The sequence below is a fragment of the Bos mutus genome, chromosome 13 (genome assembly GCF_027580195.1).
Source record: "Bos mutus isolate GX-2022 chromosome 13, NWIPB_WYAK_1.1, whole genome shotgun sequence".
Taxonomy (NCBI): domain Eukaryota; kingdom Metazoa; phylum Chordata; class Mammalia; order Artiodactyla; family Bovidae; genus Bos; species Bos mutus.
The window spans coordinates 25222295-25243344 of NC_091629.1; positions in this window are offsets into that span (position 1 = coordinate 25222295).

Genomic DNA, 21050 nt, shown 5'->3' on the forward strand with positions numbered 1-21050 from the left:
TGCTGATACAAAATTGATACATAGGAAAAAGCAACTTTCATAAATACAAACAATAACCAGAGGGAAGATATAGCAACAGGTGGTGCTTGTGAAAACATTATAACAGATGAAGCACTTACACAGGAGTTGTACAAGGCCCATATGAAGAAAACTCTAAAATATCACTGTAGAAAACTTAAAGAAAGACACACTGTATTATTGGGCAGAACATGGCAGTATTATAAAGACATTGCTTCTGTTGAAATTAATTTAGAAATTTAACCCAAAACAAATCAAAATGTTCAGGTTTTAGAATCTGGATTATCCAGTGAATTGTTAAGTCTACATGGAAAGACTGTTTCAAAATAGGAAGAGTCTTAAAAAGTACTGTATTAGTGGGGGGATTAGAGCCAAATGTGTCTGCTATCTTAGGAAGCCTCAATAATTAAAGTTGTGTGACACTGGCAATAGACCAATAGAACCTAATATAAAATCCAGTAGTCGACCCCAAAATGTAAAAGAGAGCAGTATATAATAAGTCTCGTGTGTATGCTTAGTCACTCATCGAGTCTGACTCTTGTGACCCCATGGACTGTTGTCCACCAGGCTCTTCTGTCCATGGGATTCTCCAGGCAAGAATACTGGAGTAGGTTGCCATTCCCTTCTCTAGGGGATCTTCCTGACCCCAAGGATGCAACCCAGATCTCCTACATTGCAGGCAGATTCTTTATCATCTGAGCCATCAGGGAAGTCCAGATAATAAGGGAGGTACTTCAGATCAGTCAGGAATGGATTATTCAAAAACTGGGATATTCAATCAGCCACCTGAAAATAAATAAATCTTGATCCATCCCTTACCCTGCATACCACAGAATCCATTCCAAATGGGTCAAAGATTTAAATGTTTTTTAAAAATCTTTTAATTTCAAAAAGTTAAGGATTTAACTTTAAACAAAGAAGGATTTTTTATAACCTTGGAAGAGGTGAGATGTTTCTAATAGCAACTCAAAATCCAGACGCTTTAAAGGAAAAGATAAAATGAAAAACATATGTGTGACAAAACAAGTCAAAAGGAAAAAAAAATTGCAGCTCATATCGGAGTTTAAACTTAAAAAAATAGTGGAAAAAATGTGAATAATACAGATGAAAGTTTTGTGTCTGTGGCCATGACATTGTATAAAAAATTGAGGCTGTATTCGTCCATCATTCAAAAACTAGTGTCTGGGGACTTCCCTGGTGGTGCGGTGGTTAGGACTTCTCTTTCCAATGCAGGGGGTGTGAATTTGATCCCTGGCTGGTCATGGAGCTGAGATCCCACATGCCTCAGGGTCAAAAAAACCAAAACATAAACAACAGAAGCAATATTGTAACAAACTCAATAAATACTTTTTAAAAGTGGTCCACACCAAAAAAACCCTCAAAAACAAAAAAACTAGTGTCTGATTCAGAGAGAAGTTGCTCACGTCACTGATGAATGAGCAAAGTCCCAGCATACCTTTCTGTGGCTTCACTTTCATCTTGGCTTATCCCCAACTATCAACACTTTCATCCACAACAGTGGATGGTGGTACCAAAGGCGGTGGTGTCAGGCACTGGCCGTAAGTCAGAGTGAACAGAGACAGCTGGAGTTTTTAACAAGCACGTGTAAGACCCCCTCTGGGAGTCCCCAGAAACAACTGAGCCTGGCAGAGAGGGGTGAGGAGTGCCGTTAAAGACTCGGGCCTAACAAGCTGCCTTAATTGGCTGTTAATGTCAGTGTGATCTCATTTGTACCTTCAGCCCAGTGAGACCCAGGGACATTGGGTTACAGTTAATGATGGATGGAGGGTGACATTTTGCATCACAAATACCAAACTAGCTTGGCAATGCATACGAGCAGAAGGATGAGGCTGTGTTTTCAGAATGAGTGAGGCCAGCTGACAGATCCACAGCCTGGTGGTGCTCTTGTGGGAAGAGCAGCGTAATGCAGCATGAATCTGAAGCCAGGGCTCCTGTCTCAGACTCTGGGAGTTACTAACCTTGCCATCGAAACAGTCCTTGCTTTTGATTTGTTGTCAGCTAAACAGGCTTGTGTGGTAGATGAAATTCCAGTACCAGCAACCCTCAGAGCTATTGGAAGTGGGGACTGCTGATTGCACAACTGCTGCTTTTCTTGGGACCTTCCTTCGGCTATGGGTCTGCCTCACCTGGCAGATACAGCCCCCTTTGCCCACCCCAGGCAGCTGCAGCTAACGGCAGACCACCACAGAAAAGGCTAGATTTCCCCCAAGGTGGGATTCAGTTCGGTTCAGTTCAGTTGCTCAGTTGTGTCCAATTCTTTGTGACCCCATGAACTGCAGCATGCCATGCCTCCCTGTCCATCACCAACTCCCGGAGCTTACTCAAACTCATGTCCGTTGAGTCAGTGATGCCATCCAACCATCTTCTGTCGTTCCCTTTTCCTCCCACCTTCAATCTTTCCCAGCATCAGGGTCTTTTCCCATGAGTCAGTTCTTTGCATCAGGTGGCTTCAGCTTCAGCATCAGTCCTTCCAGTGAATATTCAGGACTGATTTCATTTAGGGTGGACTGGTTGGATCTCCTTGCAGTCCAAGGGACTCTCAAGAGTCTTCTCCAACACCACAGCTCAAAAGTATCAATTCTTCAGCATTCAGCTTTCTTTATGGTCCAACTCTCACATCCTTACATGACTACTGGAAAAACCACAGCTTTGACTAGACGGACCTTTGTTGGCAAAGTAATGTCTCTGATTTTTAATATGCTGTCTAGGTTGGTCATAGCTTTTCTTTCAAGGAGCAAACATCTTTTAATTTTATGGCTGGAGTCACCATCTACAGTGACTTTGGAGCCCAAGAAAATAGTCTGTCACTGTTTCCATTGCTTCCCCCTCTATTAGCCATGAAGTGATGGAACCAAATGCCATGATCTTAGTTTTTTGAATGTTGAGTTTTAAGCCAGCTTTTTCACTCTCCTCTTTCATTTTCATCAGGAGGCTCTTCAGTTTCTCTTTGTTTTCTGCTGTAAGGGTGGTGTCATCTGCATATCTGAGGTTATTGATATTTCTCCCAGCAATCTTGATTTCAGCCTGTGCTTCATCCAGTCTGGCATTTCTCATGAAATATTCTGCATATAAGTTAAATAAGCAGGGTGACAATATACAGCCTTGATGTACTCCTTTCCCAATTTGGAACCAGTCTGTTGTTTCATGTCTGGTTCTAACTGTTGCTTCTTGACCTGCATACTGATTTCTCAGCAGGCAGGTAACTCTAAAGCCTAGCTCAGTGTTCAAAGCTCCCTATGGATTAGGCCACAGCTGGGAACACATCAAAGAGATCAAACCAGTCATTCTAAAGGAAATCAACCCCAAATATTCATTGGAAAACCTGAATCTCCAATACTTTGGCCACCTGATGTGAAAAGCCAACTCATTGGCAAAGATCCTGATGCTGGGAAAGATTGAAGGCAGGAGGAGAAGGGGATGACAGAGGAAGACATGGTTAGATAGCATCACTGTCTCAATGGAGGTGAATTTGAGCAAACTCCAGGAGATAGTAGAAGAAAGAGAAGCCTGGTGTGCTACAGTTCATGAGGTCGAAAAGAATCAGACATGACTTAGCTCCTGAACAACAACAACAAAGGAACCATATTACTGGGGCCTCCTTCCTCTTCTGCTTCACCCCCTCCCTTATGGAGAGCCCTCCCTCAACAGCTCAGGTGCACCAGGGACCCTGTCCCAGGCTCTACCTCTAGAAGACAAAGTTTAAAAGAGTTTTCCTTCCTGGTCTGTTGGTTTTATAGGGTTACCATTCTTTGAGACCAACTAGCGAGACCAGGTTAAACTGAGTCTTGCTGTAAGCATAGGAACCTTTGCAGTGTCTGGGCTGTGGGGGGGCTAGCAAGGCCAGGCAGGATATCGAAAAGGTGGTCGGAGGGAGCAGTCATATCAAGTATCTTCACCTGGATTGTTGCCAGGGTAGGAAGTCAAGAGTTCTAGGTGGAGATGAGGCCACGACCCAGAGCCTCTTGAGGAAAGTGAAAGAGGAGAGTGAAAAAGTTGTCTTAAAACTCAACATTCAGAAAACTAAGATCATGGCATCTGGTCCCATCACTTCATGGCAAATAGATGGGGAAACAGTGGAAACAGTGGCCGACTTTATTTTTCTGGGCTCCAAAATCACTGCAGATGTGACTGCAGCCATGAAATTAAAAGACGCTTACTCCTTGAAAGGAAAGCTATGACCAACCTAGACAGCATATTAAAAAGCAGAGACATTACTTTGTCAACAAAGGTCCATCTAGTCAAGGCTATGGTTTTTCCAGTGGTCGTGTATGGCTGTGAGAGTTGGACTATAAAGAAAGCTGAGCACCAAAGAATTGATGCTTTTGAACTGTGGTATTGGAGAAGACTCTTGAGAGTCCCTTGGACTGCAAGGAGATCCAACCAGTCCATCCTAAAGGAGATCAGTTCTGGGTGTTCATTGGAAGGACTGATGTTGAAGCTGAAACTCCAATACTTTGGCCACCTGATGCAAAGAGCTGACTCATTTGAAAAGACCCTGATGCTGGGAAAGATTGAGGGCAGGAGGAGAAGGGGTCGACAGAGGATAAGATGGTTGGATGGCATCACCGACTCAATGGACATGGGTTTGAGTGGACTCCAGGAGTTGGTATGGACAGGGAGGCCTGGCGTACTGCATTTCATGGGGTTGCAGAGTCGGACACGACTGAGTGACTAAACTGAACTGAGCTGAAGATAAACCAAGAAATATCAAACTTGTAGGATGCAGGCGAAGCTTTTAATTCATGTATTAAACAAGAAGAAAGGCGTTTGAAAGTCAATGATTTAAAGCTATCATGTCTGGAAGCCAGAAGAACCACAAAGTAGAGAAAAAGACATAAAAGAGTAGAGACAGAATGAGACAGAAAATAAATGTACAGTAGAGAAAATCCATAAAGCCAAAAGTGGGCTGTTTGAAGACTAATAAAATTCATTAACCTCTAGCAAAAGTAATCAAGAAAAAGAGAAGTAAGGATGAATTGCCACCATCAGGAAGTTAGACTCACTCTGTTAAATGCTCTTGGAAGGTGAGCTGCCTTCGAGAGACATTCCAGGTAGGTCAATAGTCAAGAGTCCAGAGGTGACCTGTTATCCAGCCAGCCTCCTGGTGGGTAGAGTCGTATGACTGTTCCTAGCAAATTCTCCACATTAGCGATCTGACATCATGCGAGAATCAGTTCTTAATACAAGTGCATACTTCTAAGGCTGCGGTTAAAGATGCAAAACAAAGACAAGATCAAAAACCAATACTGGGCTGCCTTCGGTTGGGCTCCCTAGAAGCAGACCCCAAGACAAGGTTTTTAGTGGACTGGGGAGGCAGCCTCAAGAAGTGCCAGTGGAGGAGTGGGGGTGGTGGGGCCTTTGTGTCATCTCCAAGGATGGCCACCTCCATGCTCCCTGCCCTGGGCAGCACACTGCTCCATTCACTAGTGGGATCTGTGCCCCTGACTTGGACCTGGCAGGGTCTGTAACTGGCCACTGGCTGTGGCAGGAATGCCATCCTGGGATGCCCCCCCTCCAAGCCCAGGGTGTAGGGGGCTGGCAGCATCTGCCTCCACCCAGGGAGTCTCACCCCCCAGCTCTAAGACTGCTCAGGTTGGACCACTGACGATGCAGCATTGCAGGGACGAGAGGACTCGGGGGGCTGCTGCCTCAAGGAGCAGGGCAGGAACAAAGCCACCTGGACCTTCTCACCCAGCAGAGCACAGTTGTGATGACCCTGGTCAACCCCACCGGGCTGCAGAAACAGCGGCTGAGTCCACACATTCCTGAGCTCAGAATCGGGAGACACGGTGCCTTAGTGTCATCGGAAGCCTGGCGTTTTGGGGGCGGGGAGTTGCTGGCTGAAGGATTCAGTGCCCAATACACAGAAGGGCAGATTCTGTTTGGGCACCTGGGCTCAGTCAGATGGTGGCTTCTGGGAGGTGGTAGAACTTGCCCAGGAGTGGTCTGACTAGAGAGGTGTTTATTCACTCACAGCCATCGTCCTGGGTGGAAGGCGGCTCCCCGGGGTGTGAACTCCATCTGCGTGAAAGCAGTGCTGCCCCCACCACGCTGGAGGCAGGTGCTTGTCAGAGGAAGCTGTCACCAGCACAGCAACGGAGGCACCCCGGGCTCTGAGCAGGGCAGTGAGAGCCACAGGCTGTGTGATCCAGCCCTGGTGTGCAGCTCTTAATGCTTCTCTCCAGTCAAAGCCATATCAGATTTCTTGGCTTTTCCCTTTTCTCCAGGCATAGTGTTGCATTTTCTTGGGACATGACTTCTCCTTTCAGCATTCTAAGTCCTATATTACCTTCTAACTTCAGCTTGAACATTACCTCTTACTGGAAACTGTTGGTATCAGTTACTAATAAACCCTTTTCAGTTATGTAATAAAACACATGCACACACACACAAGACTCAACTCAAATGGGCTTGAAGAGAGAAAATTTTGACTGAGTAAACTGCAAAGTCCTATAGTCTTGGGCTTCAGGCTCAGCTTGATCAAGACTCAGTTGATATCACCAGAACATTACTTCTTCAGCCCTGGATTCAGCCCTGCTTATCTCCATGTAGTGACTTCATTCTCAGACCCCAGATAATGCCACAGTGGCTGCTGCTGCTCTAATCTACCCTCTTTCAGCTTCAAGAGAGAAGAAAGATTTATTTTTTACTGCAGCCCTTATACAGTTCCTGCAATTTGCTAGGGCTTCCCTGGTAGCTCAGCTGGTAAAGAATCCATCTGCAGTGCAGGAGACCCCAGTTTGATTCCTGGGTTGGGAAGATCCACTGGAGAAGGGACAGGATACTCACTTCAGTATTCTCGGTCTTAGCAGACCAGCTTAGGTTACATGCTCATCTCTGAACCAGTCAATGTAGCCAGAAGGAATATGCTGTTGCCTTTTGCCTGGGTCTTATACCCTGGCCCTGGAGCCAGGGGCTTTGGCTTCATTTGAACCAATGGGTGATAGATTGGTTCACAATAAAACTCACAGTTGCTGCCTAAAGAGAGTGAGGGGATGAAGGCAGAAACATCCTCTACTCCTTTCTGAGACATCTCACCTACAGCTACCTAGCTTGAACTAAACGCCCTTCCCCTGTGACCTTAGCATTACCACGTTGTGCTGTGATACTTGATTGGGTGATTCTGTCCATCAGTGCCTTGTAAAAAACCTTGAGGAGAGAGACCATGATTGATGTGTTTTTATTTCTTCACACGTAATCCCACCAGCAGTACAAACTAATTATTTCATCAGTACTTGTGGAATGAATGAGTGAATAATCAGACTTAAAATACCACGTAGTCACTTATATGAGACAAGCACAAACACACGAAAACAAAGGCCAGTCTCTAGCTAATGAGTTGACTTTTCATTTGTTTTATAAATTGTATTAAAACATAACATGTGTAAAACTTCATCCATCATAATCAATGAATTTTCACAAACTGGATTTTCACACTTACTTAACCAGAACCAGATGGAAACATTACCAGACCCCCAAATCTCCGTTTACTCCCCACTCCAAGGACAGCTGCTCTCCTGACTTCCAGTACCATGCATTAGTTCTGCTTGTCTCTGAGCTTTGTAGATGGCTCCTTCTCCTTGCTATATGGTACACTCTTCCTTTATGGGAATATGCCATCATTTATTTTCCCATTCTACCAGTGGTGGGTATTTTGGTAGTTTCCAGTTTGGGGCTATTACAAATAGTGCTGCAACCAGCATGCTAATAAGTGTCTTGTGGGTGAACACGTGTGCATGTTTCTGTGTATACTTAGCAGTAAAAATGCTGTCATAAGGTAGGAGTGTATTCAGCTTTAGAGAAAGACTTCAGTTTTCCAAAATGGGTTTGCCAATTTCCAGTGCAGCCAGACTCAGACGGTAAAGCGTCTGCCTACAATGCGGGAGACCCAGGCTCAATCCCTGGGTCGGGAAGATCTCCTGGAGAAGGCAATGGCAACCCACTCCAGTAATCTTGACTGGAAAATCCCATGGACGGAGGAACCTGGTAGGCTACAGTCCATGGAGTTGCAAAGAGTAGTACATGACTTCACTAATGCAGCCAGAAGTGTAAGTTTGACTGATTGAGCTTTTTGGTTTCCATCTGTACACTGCATGGACATATCTTGGGTACATTACCAGAGCTATGTGCACAATAGATGCTTGATAAATACTAAGTGGAGGAAGGAAGGAAGGTAGGTAGGAAGGAAAGAAAAGAAAGGAAGAAGGGAAGGAGGTAGGAAAGAAGGACCACACTGAAGGTCCCAGAAGAGCCACGGAATTTGCTGAAGGCAAACTTTCCCCTTCCTTGGCTACAATGTGAATTAAACGATAGAGTTTGTGGAGGATTTCATTCATAATCCCTTCAAAATGAGTTAGTCCTGCTATGTACTAAATGGATTATGCATGAATCCCAAAACAAATCCAACTGCAATTAATGTTTTAATAAACTGGTTGCTAGTGTATGCAATACCCACAACTCGTCAGGAGGGATTGTATTATATTTATAAACATTAATTAGGTATTTGTTATTGTCTAACTAAATGTAAAATAAATCCACAGCATCACTGGCCACTTGGGTGAAAAAATCTCGGTGGAGACTGTAATTAGAAAATAGATGTAAGGGAAGAGCATTAATTAGTTAGCTAATGGTAAGCTTTCCACTAATTGAAATGAGGAGCCCTTATCTTGCAGGATGATAAAATATCTTAGGTGTGAGAGAGAGTGAGTTCCTTTGGGAATTAATAATAAGCCAAAATATTCATTCAACCCTTCCCTTAGGGTATTTTCCTACAAACTCACAATGAAGTCGATATTCACTGCCAAATAAAATACAAAGTTATGTAAAAAAAGTTTTTTTTTTTTTTTTAAGTAAAAGAACAGGAGGAGTTGGGCAGAATGAAAGGAAATCTATTCTTGCCAAAATAGGGAAAAGGTTCCTGAAGTCCAGATTTAATTTTGGTCCTTGTCTTTCTGAAATGCCTCTGAGACAGGTGACTCCTGTTTCCCTGAGGTTCTCGGGTCTATGGAGCTCCAGGAGGGAAAGGACCTGGAACACCTTCTAACTGATGCAAACACCCTCCATTGAGCTGTGACATGAGTAAGAAGGACGCCGTCATGGTTCAAAGCCCACTGGAACTTGGGGGATTGTTTGCCATGACTGCCACTGGGCCCTTGACTGTTACCCAGATCCTGTGGGGCTCACCTCTGCTATTATGGCTTTAGCTCCTGACCTGGTCTCTATCCCTCCAGATCCCTCACCAATCTGTTCAGCCAAACATAGTCACCTAACAGATGTGCAAGCCCAATTGGGCACCTCCTTTGCTCTTTAAACCTCTTGATCCATCCCACGTCCTGTTAAGTACAGAATAAAGGTCAAGTTCCCTGGCATCATAAGAGATCCCCATGACTGTTTTTTTAAGACTTTTTTTTTTAATGTGGACCATTTTAAAGTCTTTATTCAATTTGTTACAGTATTGCTTCTGTTTTATACTTTGGTGTTTTGGCAGTGAGGCATGTGGAATCTTAGCTCCCCTCTCAGGAATCAAATTCACATCCCCTGCACTAGAAGGCGAAGACCAGCCACTGAACTGCTAGGGAAGTCCCAAGCCCCCCGTGATGGTTCATTCTCTCCCACTACTCTTGGCCTTGTGATGTTCACCCCAGCAGTGCCTGCCTACTTACAGCTCCATGAAAGATCCTTCTCTTTTACTCATGCCTGCCCAGTCCTTCCTTGCATTCGCTTGATCGGTTCCTATTGGTCCTTGAAGACTTAACTTGGATAAGAAGGCACCTTGGGACCCCTAAGGAGGCTGCAGAACCTTCCTCAGGGGCTTTTCTCCACGATTCATAAAACTACCCACTTCCTGATCCCTCTCTCCAACCATCTTCTTTCCTGAAAGCAGAGATGTCTGCTTTATATTCCAGAACCTACTCTGTCCCTCCTGTCAATTAAAAGGTTGTTGAACCAACTTTGCAAAGTGATTCCTAAGTTCTGAGATCATTTCCAAGTTCAGGAAGTAAACAAGACAGGTAGAGCAGGGAAAAAACCTCACAACTTGTCATTTACTTGACATGACTGGGGTGCTTTGAGGCTTTGGCAGTTATGTTGGGGTGGGGGACAGCAAGAGGGGTGTGGTGGGGATGACAGCTGGAGGGAGAAGAGAAATCAAGAGTATAGGGTAGGACTGTGGACCTCAGGTTGGGAATCCTGTTTTGAATCCAGAAGGAGATGTCACAGCTCAGTTGGTCCAGGTGTTAATTGCACGTTGAGAACTTGAAAAGCCTGCACTGATTGGTTCCTGGCCCGAGTGCATCCACCTATCAGTGGTCCATCCAGGTTAGAGCCCTGATCAACAACACCCAGTTCTCCTTCATCCTTTCTTCAAGCTGCCTTCAAGAGATAAGCTTAGTCCAAATGAAACCAGAAACCTCCACCCATTAATAACAACTTGTTTTTGGCCAGAACTTTAGAGACCAAAGAACCTTAGAGACCAAAGAAAACCTGAGCTGGAGAGAAGAGTAAGTCTGAAACAAAGCCATTCTTTTTCAGCCCTGTTAAAAATTATATTCACTGTGGGTCTGACAGATTTCATGAGAAATCCCTCCATCTGTAGGTCTTAAAGAAATAAGCATTTAAAGAAAAATGTGTTCAAACTAAGACAGCATGGAACTAATGAAAATAATATGAATTTTCAAATAGGGATACAAAAATGTCATTTTCCCTGAATAAACTATATCACAAAAAAGAAAATGTATTTGACTTCTAATTTTCTGTACTTATAAATAGTTCAAATAAATAAAACATGAAAGTGAAAGTGTTAGTCACTCAGTCGTGTCTGACTCTTTCCGACCCCACGGACTATAGCTTGCAAGGCTCCTCTGTCCATGGAATTCTCCAGGTAAGAATACTGGAGTGGGTAACCATTCCCTTCTCCAGGGGATTTGCACAACCTAGGACTCGAACCTGGGTCTCCTGCATTGCAAGGAGATTCTTTACCAAGTGAGCTACCAGGGAAGCCCATAGATAATTCTGAAATCTTCATTTATATCAGCACTATCAATCACTATTCTTTTTAAAAAAAATAATTTTATAAAAAAGGTAATAAAAAGTGTTTGTTGCATACTTTAATATAAAGGTTGCTAAACAACAAGAAGGAAAATATGTCACTGGAAAGAGTCAATAGCTAGAGCTGCTGACTTAGCTCAGTTTGCCAGTGCAGGAGGAGGGCTGTGTGGCTTCATGAAATGTAGCAGACAAGGAAATTTCTGTAGAGGCCCCTAAATCATTTAACAGTGAAAAGGATTCCCAGATGGCCTTATTGGCGTCTACGTCAAATTGTTAGGTATCAGTACCAACTAATAAATTTGCTTTGGGGCTTGGTTTTCTGACATTTGCTCAAATCCTCAGAGAACCGTAGTTACTGTATATCCTTGTACAGTATTTGAATTCTGAATCACTCTGCCTGGTCGGCTGCCCACTGGGACAGGAAATAAAACTCCATAATAGAATGTCATTTTTTAAAAGTCTAAGCATTATGAGTTGCAGTGATATTGTATGACAAACTCATGTTTCTCTTTTGTCTCAAATGTTTTATTCTCCAGGAAAGCTCATTTGCATTGTTGTCCCATATGGGGATTTGCACATCCTGGTACGATAAAGATGCAGAAGGGAATTAGGTCACTAGGCATCCTCTTTTTTCTGTTAATAACCCTGTCCAACCTCTTCCTTCTTAATCCCATGCAGACAAAAGCAATAGAAGCTAAACCGTCCAGAGTCGTGATAGGAAAGGCGGACAAGTAAATCCACCAACATGAGTCCATTCACTCGCTGTGGATGTATTTAATTAATCCCATGTGGACTGGTCTTATTCAAATAAAAGTATATATTAGAAGACGGCTGCCTTGTTCTCTGGTCTGTGTGGTGACCCCTGATGGAGGCAGCTGGGCTGGTTTAATCAGTCAGTTATTAACAGGTCTGGCTTGCTTTCTGCTAATGGCGTCATGCCGGAAAGAATCTGTATTCTAGGCAGAGTGGAAACATCCCCAGTGGGTAAGGAATTAGGAGAACATTAGAAGGGTACCAGGCAGCAGCAGCAGGCAGCGGAGGGGAGCGGGAGGTTGCAGGGTCCCAGATGCAACCCCAGGCAGGCGGCGAGCAGGGAGCTTGGATGACTTCCACAGGCTGGCGCCCACATGGCGAACTCCTGTGGTGCCCGGCCCAGTTCTGAGATGAAGTTTGCTACTGGGGTCCTTTCCAATCCTCTTACTTCATATGACTTCCTGCCCAGGCCAATCCCACATTGGTATATTAGAGGTCAAGTTGTATTATCCTCAAGCATGAGGATAATATTAGAAAACTCTCAATTGGTGCTTACGACGTGTCCAGCTTTCTCTGGTACTGACACCCCATACTCACCAAAACCCTATGAGCTGCTGTTGTTATTATGCCCTCTTACAGACATGCAGATGGAGGCATGGGATGGGTATGTGAAATGGCCAGTATCACTCGGGCAGCAGACAGCACATCAGGAGTCCAGTGAAACCAGCTGGGCTCAGAAATTACATCCTTGACCACTCCAAACTCAGTCTCCCAGGAGCCTTGATTTCAGGCCAGCCAAGATTGGAACATTCAGGACCCGCTTTTCAGAAAGAAGCAAGCCGTACCCCAGATGGTCAGTAACAGCAGTGCTGTTCCATAAGTCCCAAACTGGAACTCACCCACGTGCATATCAACTGGGAAGTAAACAGGTAGAGGCATATTCAACAGTAGGAGACTCGATTAACTGGACTCATGTCCGGGGTGAACCACACATCAGATGTGGAGAGAAGGATGGCCGATAGAAGGGAGCGTGCGTGCTGCACCTGTCCGCCAGAAGGTCAAGAACAGGAGTGCTGTCTTTGGTGTCAGAACTCAGGACAGTGGCTCCCCTGGGCAGGGGCTGATGACTGCGAGGGGGCACAAGAGGGTGCTTTTATTTCTTGAGCTGGAAGCTGCCTTCATGGCAGCCTTCGTTTTGTACGGATTCATCAGATCCGTACAGGGCTGTGTGCTCTTTTCTGTAGGTAGGTTCTCCTTGACTAAGAAAAAAGATTTTTTGAAACCGTGATCAAAGAAAGTGTCTGATTAAACTCTCAGAATGGATGGCCAAGCACCATTTGTAAGAGAAATCCAATTCCTCACCAGGGACCAACTTAGGGCCACTCGTTGAAGGACATTGACAGTGGAAGGTGACAGAGGAGGGTGAAAGGAACATTCCTTAGACATCACTCCACGCTCTGCTGAGCTGCCAGCTACCTGTGTGGTCCTGGCTGGGCAGGTCACCTGGCTGAATGAGATCAGTGCAGGTGGTTTAGAAGTTCTGCTAAGGTCAGCTCCCTGGGGGAGGAGCTCTGACCATGACGACACCAAAGAACACAGGGAGGAAAAATGCCCTTTGGACCAAACATCCCATTAAGAAGTTTGGCACCACCACCAGCTTCACCAGCTATCACAATCCTCATCAAAAGAATGAGTATAAAACTCCTTTTTGCTTTTATGGTAATTTTATGGTACTGCTCTATACACCTCCAGGATAATATCAGATAATACCAAACTCTTAAGAAAGTCAATCTGTGATTCCACTCTGGTTCAGTTTTTCTAAATATTCTTAAATGATAAAGGCGGAAATTTTTCTGCTGCTTCTGTTTTGGAAGTGATTTTTAAGTGGAGACAAAGGTCATCTACTGGGAGAAAAAAGTCAACCAGATTATTCTGAGGCTTGGTACTGAATCAGAGTGTAATGTAACAGATGAATCTTGAATACAGGTGTATTTCATAACACATTTGTAATTCTATTGTGAAAGATATGAGGTTAGAAGATATTAACTTACAGTCTTTATTCTTTTTAATGATTTCCAGCATGTTTTACAGCCGTATAAAGATGTGTGTGTGTTCAAAAGTCAGATAAAGAAATTCCACTTGCTTTTCAGGGAAACTTTTAATTGATTTCACAGATAAGGAGAAAAGTGTACACATTACAGTTTTATGGCTCAGCAAATTTTTACAAAGCGAATACACCAGAGGGTGCCCCAAGTTTACCAGCAGCAAATCAGCCCCCACAGTATCTGACTGTGGAAGACACTCTGGGTGACTCACATCCCATCCACTCAATCTTCCTCCGTGTCAGCTGCAGCCAAGCTGGACTGTCCCCGTGTGAGCTCCGAGTCATCTTGAACCGACAGCATCTCACCTCCAAGAACGTGCTCCCTGATGGTCTGGTTTGGGTCTTGGATCCTAAAGCAGCACAAAAGCTCAGCCCAAATCCATGAGTGCAGCCTGGAGGAGCCCTCCAACCAGCGCAGACAGGAGTTGGGGAGAGACCCCCAGGTGCTCTCCCTTTCTGGACAGTTCTGGTAGGAACTCTGTGTCCTGAGAGCTCCTGAGGCAATCCGGCCCGGCCACCTCCAGCGTGGTCTCTCTGGGCAGGGGGGCCTTCTGCCCCGACTCACTCTCCCTGGGCATACCTCCCAGATAAACCACCTTGCCAATGTCTACTTACTTGCCAGTATGTGGTTTTATCAGCCTTTGTCATTTCGGCCACTCTCATCAGGGTGAACAAATTGCTTTTCAAGGAGAAGAGGATGGTTTGGATTATTGCCTGGGATGACCATTGCTTACTCCCCCCTCCCCCAGTGTCCATACTACATACTCCTGCCCATCCACCAGGCGAACTGGATGGACGAATGGAGGTTAATGAATGTAACAGAAGCCAAAGTGTGTAATGTCCTTGTGCCCTGAGCCTTGCCTTCCAAGCACTTCTGCCAACAGAAGAACATGTCTTGGCTGACCCACTGATGTATTCAGGAGGGGAGAGAGCGAGACCCAAACTGCTTTCAGAGCTGGCCACAGTGGGAACCAGCCACCCGGGACATTTGGAGGATAAATGAGTGCCACTTTAGGCCACTGGATTGGGGGATGCCGGTTTCCATGGCACTACCATGACAACGATCATCAGTTGCCACTTTAGAGACGGGTGTCCTTGTGAAGTTCATCAAACTAGCCAGAAGCATAGCTGTCCCACTCGCAGCTAAACTTACTACTAAAGTCTGCATCGATCCAAGCTAGTGAGAAGCTGCCTTCTCACTATTTCGGGCAACCTTGAACTCCCTCCACTCAATATTTAACAAAGGCTTGATTAAAAGAGACAATATTTACAGAGAAAGTTAGGCCACCCATCCATTGCTGGAGTTCTCTAAGTTACCTCTGCTTTTATCCCAGGTGGCAAAGCTGTGCCCTGAGACTGAATTGTTCTGATTCTCCCAGGGCAGTTGCTACAAAGTGGTGCTTTGACATTACTCCCACCAACGCATCTTGGAAGACATTACATGTTAAAGTTTTGTGATAGATGTGCTTGGATCTGCTGTAAGGACATGGTTGGGGGCGCTGTATGAAATGCCAGGGGTGAGGAATCATTTCAAGTTTCAATATCTGGGACAATTGGAACCTCCTGAAAATGAGTTTGTATTACATCATGAATCATGCTTTCCTTGAAAGTCAGATGCTTTCTTTGCATTGGCCAGCACAAAACTCAGGTCAAATTTTTGGCCTACTGCATTTAACTGTTGAACATGCATTTAAAAAACAATCTTCATTCTTGGCTACTCCCTGATTCTCTCACTCAAGTAATTTGAACTGTTTTTAGTCTTCTTGTTTCAAGGTTTTGTGGGGATCTGGTTAAAACATCTTGGTGAGTTTATGCCCAGAATAGTCCTTTCCCTGCCCATGTGTACGGGACAGTTCAACAGAGGAATTTAGCATCTGTATTCTGACACCAGACTTTCCAGATTGGAATTCCACTTCTACCACTTATCTTCAACAAACTACCTTATCCTTCTCTGCCACTGGCTCCTCAGCTTTAGCATGGGGGTCTCCCAAGATACTCAGGTGGGTCTCAGCTCAAGACAGTTGGTGAGCATTACAGGTGAGTTGCAAGACCGTGATGTAGGTTTTGCAAAAGAAGTGGTCAGAACTGGTTATGTGACTCTTAATTGTTCACTTAATCATTTAAGTGGAATAAAAGAGTTGGAGGCTCTTAAGAAGGAAGGAGGGAAATTTCGAAGAGTCATTGCTGCTCTGAGTCCTGCATTTCCACAGCGGAGAAAGAGCTGGGTGCCCCCTCCAGAGAGGTGAGAGGGCATGACGAGTCTCCTGCAGCATTTCCACAGCACCATCGATACTCAGCTCTCTGAGATCGTTATTTGAATGTGTCTTATCTCCTCTAGACAATAAGAAACAGGAGGGCAGAGAATGTCCTTTTTTTCAAGGTGTTGGACATTTACTTGCCAACATTTGCTCACACACACTGCCAGCGTGTATGCCCAGTCGCTTCAGTCGCGTCTAACTCTGTGCAACCCTATGGACTAGAGCCCACTAGGCTCCTCTGTCTATGGATTCTCCAGGTAAGAATACTGGAATGGGCTGCCATGCCCTCCTCTAGGGGATCACACACACTAGATGGGCAGAGCAATGAGACTATTAAATAAGAAATACACACACTTCACCACAAGTTTCCCCTTTCTGGAATGGGATTATATCCACTGACACTAGGCTTGATCCATTAACTTGATTAGTATATCAGTTTGTTCCTGCAGCTTAACAAGTAACTCCAAATTCTTGTGGCTTAAGACAGGAGTCACGTATCAGCTCTTGGCTCTGTGGGTTGGGGCTCTGAGCTGAGCTCAGCCATGTGGCTCTCCAGCTATTTCCACCTGGGTGGAATATGAACAGACAGAAACCACTGAGATTGAGAAAAATATAGAGAAAATAAACAAGTAGCAACAACCACCAGAAGAAAATCAGAGGAGAGATAAAGAAAGGACCTGGGATTCCAAGCGAGTTCAAGAATCCCTGACAGCTTTCAGTATCATTCCAAGTTCAACTTTATAATCAATTATGGTAAATTCCCTTAATCCTAGTTCATTCAAGAGAAGCTCTGTTCCCTGTAACCAAAGAGACTTGCTAGGACAAGAATTAGTGCCTTGGGACTTCCCCTGATGGTCCAGTGGCTAAGACTCTGTGCTCTCAATGCCGAGGGCCCAGGTTCAATCCCTAGTTGGGGAACTAGATCCCACATGCCTCAACTAAATTTCACATGCCGCAACTAAAGATCTTGCATGCTGCAAGAACTGGCACAGCCAAATAAATGGATTAAAAAAAAAAGAATTAGTGCCAGACACTCACAGGAAATGCAGGGTGTTTGAAACAGGCAATTGGGGCTGGGTGAAAGGGGAAGATGCCACTTATTCGTGCAGTGGTATGTCAGGCTACTGTTTGCGGTTTCTTATGACTCAGACTATCTTGCAGGTGAGGCTTTTGGGGTTTGGGGATAGGCTATAGGGAGTTGCAGCTGTCAGAGGAGTGCTCAAAACAACAGTGAGGTATTGCCAGTCACTGAAGAGTGAGTTCTGTATCCAGGTTGTGCAGCTGGAGGCAGATGTTCGGGAACATGATGCGACCCTTCTGAACAATGTCCTTCTCTCCTGGAGCTGACACAATGATGGGTCCATTGAAGAGTAAGTCTGAATATGTCGTATGCATTTCTGAACTATAGCATGGGTCAAATTCCCAGTATTAACATTTTCTATGACCTAGGTTAAGTATCTGATTGGTAGAGACTGAGAATTTGCCAGGAGATGAGATATCTGGAAAACACCCAAAGACTTGGAGATTCCCCTGCACCCTACACTCTTCCTGAAGACTCCCCACTTTGGTGATCTCCCCCCACATCCTCACATGATCTTCTCACTCTCCAATGAGAATGGGTGGATGGTGGCAACCCTGGTGCATCCCCCAGGCCCCCTCAGATCCCTTTTTACCATTTGGTGGGAGATAGTCCCTGGCTTTGATGTGCCTTTACTTACAAGAGCCTGTACCCTTGTCTCCTTTTCAGAGAACTGCCCTCAGGTTACTGGAGCCTCACTTAGGGAGTACCTAGAAATGGGCCTGAAATTTTGCGCCCAGTTCCAAACTGTGTGTGTGTATATTTGTATGTATGTGTGTGTATGTGTGTATATATGTGTGGGAGTGGGTGGGTGTATAGGTGTAATGTATATATATGTATGTGTGTGTATGCGTGTGTGGTGTGTGTGTGCGTGTGTGCATGCATATGTGTGTGGATGTGGGTGTATGTATATATGTGTGTGCATGTGGGTGCATATGTGTGTGGGTGTGGATGTATGTATATGTGTGTGTGTGGATGTGTGTGTGGATGTGGGTATATGTATGTATGTGTGTATATATGTGTATGTGTGTATGTGGGTGTGTATTGTGTGTATATGTATGTGTGTATGTGGGGAGCTATGTATGTATGTATGTGTGTTGGGAGGGGAAATTAACTGGGTGTCCTTCCATCAAACTCTATTCTGACCATGTCTACCTGGAGATGATGTCAGATCTCTGTGGTTGGGGTCTCAGGGCTATAAGACTTCCCAACCCACCGCCTCAGACATCATTCACAAGTCCAGGGGGTCACTTGTGCTTCCACCAACTGGCTGTGGACTGAAAGTACCAATGACCCCTCCCTGGGTTCTATTAATTTACTAGAGTGGTTCACAGAACTCAGAGATAACACTTTACTGACTAGATGATCTGTTTATTATGAAAGGATAAAACTTAGGAACAGCTGGATGGAGGAGATGCATGGGGCAGGGTGTGGGGAAAGGGCATGAAGATTTCATGCTTCCCTGAGCACACCTGTTCCCAGAACAGCACATGTTCATCAACCCAGAACTTTGGGGGTTTATGGAGGATTGATTCCATAACTCTAATTGATTCAATCATTAGCCATTGTTGACTGAATTTTTTAATACACTTAAAATGCTTTAAAACTTTCCTCTTATTAAATTAAAAATGTGTTTTAAGAGTGTTTTCATTTATGTTTGGTAAAAAGATCCCTGTCTGAAATATCAGAAAATCACTCACAGCTGCTTTATACCCATCAGATATGGGGATCTCCAAAGTCTGGTCCTCTCAGAACAAGGACAGGCAGGTGGTGTGCAGTGTTAGGGGAACCACCAGCACAGAGAGAGGTGAGCTATCATTTTTTAAACAAAATTCTCTTTCATTCTTGAAATGAAACAAATTCTTGAATCCCACTGTGATTAAGCTGAATGGCACAGGTTTAGCTTCAAGCAGCAAGTTCTACTGGAAGGACCTTTCTTGATGAAATCACTGTATAGACTGGGGGGAGGGTGTGAGACACCCGCATCACAATATGACTTTCCCCAACGTCTTGTCTTTTTATCACCAACAACAAACAGGCATCGAGCGTGTGTTATGTGTCTCACTGAATTGCGTGCCGGACGTGGCTTTTAATGTCTATTGAAGGAGGAATTTACCAATAAGTGGTTTTCAAGGCCATTGAGAGAATGGTAGTTGAGCTGCCTAGGACGTGCGAATCTGAAGAAGAAAGGCATGTGGACCGAGCAACATGCGTGGAGGACTGGATGCGTCCAGCTGGGTGTGGGAGTCAGGCCGGAGGCATTCCAGGCAGCCGTGGGTACCAACCCAGCCAGAGTTCTTGTACCGATGGCCGGGAGATGAGCAGGCATCCCTTAATGAGGAATTGCCCACGAAATTTACGTGAAATAAACACACTCATGGACTGCACAGTCAAAGCCTTTGGCTCCAAAACTCCTCCTCCTCCTCCTCCTCCTCCTCCTCCTCCTCCTCAGTGGGCAGTGAGGGTCCACAGGGCCCCTTTTCTCGACTCAGCACCCATTTCTCTTTTTGCTGTGAGGACCTCCCTGGACTTTCCTTTGGGGAATTGAAGCTACAAGCAACATTATAGCTACAAGGACTGGGAGAGGCTGTGAGTCTAGGAGATGAAGTTTCTGTGTTTGAGCCCTGATGATACCACCTCCCAGCTGAGTGGTCTTGGCAAAGCTGCTTACCCTTTCTGAGCTGGGATTGCCTTATCTATGAGATAAGGATAATGAGAGAACCTGTCTGCTGCTGCGTGTGAAGTGACGGAGTCTATGTGCCTGGCACACACTGGGGGCTGAATCGGGGAGAGGGCTGAGCAATATCACCCTCCCCGTCCTTGTGGTCCCCATAAGAATATCCATGTGTCTTGACCATGCCTTGGGGTCAGCGTGTGACCCACATTTGGTCAATCAGGCCATTTCTCCTGGGAATTTGATTCTTGAACTAAGTGAAAGGACAGAGAAATTCAAGTCAATAATTTACGCAAGGATGTGTAAGGGTGTTGTCCACATGCGTTTACCTCCCAGCTCCCTCGGCACCTGGATCCCCCTCCTTCCAAGACTGAGCTATGTGCTTCCCTGTGTGGGTCCTGGAAGCTGCCCCATGGCCTTCCAGCATATCCCTGTTTGTTGCTATATTCAGATGTGTTTCCATTGTTTGAAAACAAAGCAGCCTGGTCAACCCACAAGAGTGGGGACGTTACAGTCTTTGTATCTTTGATTCTTTGTGACCCCATGAATCGCAGCACGCCAGGCCTTCCTGTCCATCACCAACTCCCAGAGTTCACTCAAACTCATGTCCATCGAGTTGGTGATGCCATCCAGCCATCTCATCCTCTGTCGTCCCCTTCTCCTCCTGCCCCCAATCCCTCCCAGCATCAGAGTCTTTTCCAATGAGTCAACTCTTCGCATGAGGTGCCCAAAGTACTGGAGTTTCAGCTTTAGTATCATTCCTTCCAAAGAAATTCCAGGGCTGATCTCCTTCAGAATGGACTGGTTGGATCTCCTTGCAGTCCAAGGGACTCTCAAGAGTCTTCTCCAACACCACAGTTCAAAAGCATCAATTCTTCGGCGCTCAGCTTTCTACACAGTCCAACTCTCACATCCATACATGACCACTGGAAAAACCATAGCCTTGACTAGACGAACCTTTGTTGGCAAAGTAATATCTCTGCTTATTAATATGCTAACTAGGTTGGTAATAACTTTCCTTCCAAGGAGTAAACGTCTTTTAATTTCATGGCTGCAATCACCATCTGCAGTGATTTTGGAGCCCAGAAAAATAAAGTC